Source organism: Nymphaea colorata, chromosome 5, assembly GCF_008831285.2.
Source record: "Nymphaea colorata isolate Beijing-Zhang1983 chromosome 5, ASM883128v2, whole genome shotgun sequence".
Lineage (NCBI taxonomy): Eukaryota > Viridiplantae > Streptophyta > Magnoliopsida > Nymphaeales > Nymphaeaceae > Nymphaea > Nymphaea colorata.
The window spans coordinates 509,261-511,483 of NC_045142.1; the positions used below are offsets into that span (position 1 = coordinate 509,261).

The 2,223-nt window shown below is 44.0% G+C and overlaps 1 pseudogene; it reads right to left on the minus strand.

The window, feature by feature from the left end:
- Nucleotides 1–590: 590 nt before the first annotated feature.
- Nucleotides 591–1,819, minus strand: LOC116254349 (heat shock cognate 70 kDa protein-like; annotated as a pseudogene).
- Nucleotides 1,820–2,223: the final 404 nt, after the last annotated feature.

The window sequence follows — 2,223 nt, forward strand, 5'->3', positions numbered from 1 at the left end:
GAGGTAGAAGTTCAGGGACGTCCAAAGGTGGTCGTGGGGGTGCTGGGCAGCTGAAATCTAAAACCCGACCCGACCCAACCCTTGTGAAGCAGCTCTGACTTGGGACGTTCAATACTGCCACCGTCTATGACCACGCCGCCGTTAGGCTTAAATATTAGGGATGAATTCCTCGATGAAGAAGAGCTTGTAGGTGCTGCAAGAACATCCAATCTTCTGCGATCCTCTACTTATTGGTGGTTTTTTGAGCAAAGAAACAAGAACTTCCAATCTCCTATGATCATCTACTTCTTGGTGGTTTTCCGAGTAAAGAATGACTCTCTCAACCAAACCTCCGGTAGTTGGTATCAATCTTGGTACAACATACTCTCGTGTAGAAGTATGACTTAACAATCGAGTGGAGATCATTGCCAACAATTTGGGCAATAGGACAACTCCTTCTCGTGTCGCCTTTTTTCTTCCATTTCGAGTATGAAATGTTGGCATGGATTCCCTCATTCATTGTGGCATTTTCCATTTGACAGGCATACATGTGTAGGACGTTCCTCTCTTTTATCTTTTTTTTGTACTTCTCATCCTCTAACGTATACCGCTCACTTGGCAGCTTCGATTGCAGCACCATAAGCAACAACTTAATCGAGATTGATGCTTCTAGAAAGTTTCTTGTCATCAAAGAAATCCTTTAACAATTGTTGTATTTTCGGTATTCTAGTCGACCCACCCAAAAGAACGATGTCGTGGATGGAGCTTTTCTCCATCTTTGCATCATTCAAGCACCTCTCAACTTTTTCCAAGCATTTTTGAAAAAGATTTAAGTTAAGTTTTTCAAACCAGCTACGGGTTACCGTATAAACAAAGTCTATGCCCCCATAGAAACAATCGATCTCAATGACAGCCTTCAAATGGGTAGATAGGTGGCACGTTGCCTTTTCGCACTGCATTCTCAAACGCCTGAGGGACCTATGGTTGCTGCTGATGTCCTCATTGTGCTTCCTCTTGAACTCCTCCATCAACTCATCTAGCATTCTATTGTCGAAGTCTTCGCCACCAAGATGGGTGTCCCATGCTGTGGCTTTTACCACGTATTCCGCCAAATGTATGGTCACCAATGAGACGTCAAAGGTTTTGCCGCCGAGATCGAATACAAAAATGTTCTTGGGACCTTCTCTTGTGACGTCCCTAAGGAAGCCATAAGAGATTGCAGCGGTGGTTGGTTCATTGATTATGTGCATGATGCTTAGGCCGGTTAATGGTGTCTGCGTTCTTGGTGGCCTGACGTTGAACATCGTTAAAGTAGGCAGGGGCGGTCACGACGGCATTGTCGATGGAGGTGCCGAGATACGACACCACCACCTCACGCATCTTTTTCAGCACCATTGCTGAGACCTCCTCCGGGAGGAACTGCTTCTTTTCACCCTAGACGACGATGACCGGTTTGTCGCCTGAATTTGGAACCACTTGAAAAGGCTAGAGTTTTACTTCGCTCTGCACTGTAGCATCACTGAATCGCCTGTCTATGATACGCTTGACGTTTGCAAGAAGTGAAAGATGAAACCAGTGACTAACAAAAGTTTCATCCCAACTATATGACATAAGTTTGAAACTCACCAAGGATGGTACTGCTCGGGTTCCAGATGACGTGGGATTTCGCCGGCTCACCGATCAGACGTTCTTCGTCGGCGAAGTTGACACGAGAAGGAGTTGTCCTATTGCCCAAATCGTTGGCAATGATCTCCACTCGATTGTTAAGTCATACTTCCACACAGGAGTATGTTGTACCAAGATCGATACCAATCGCCAGAGCTTTGGTTGCGAGTGTCATTCTTTGTTCGGAAGACCTCCAACAAGTAGAGAATCGTAGAAGATTGGAAGTTCTTGTTTCTTTGCCTAGAAAACCACCAACAAGTAGAGGATCATAGAAGATTGGAAGTTCTTGCAGTGCCTACAAACTCTAGTTCATCGAGAAAACCCTCTGTCTTCCCTAATATTTAAGTGTCACGGTGGCGTGGTCATATGTATTTTTGTGACTAAAAAACTATAAATTTTTTCATTACTTACACTGTCATCTGTAGTTTATCTAAAAATAGACATGTAGTGTTCTACGTTGTTCTTCCACTTAACTAGATCATTCTTACTGCTCCCTTGCCACAAATCAAACAAATGTACACCATTTGTTGGAATCTGCATGGGACTTTATCGTTTTGTGCTTTGCCACTTGTCTTTGTA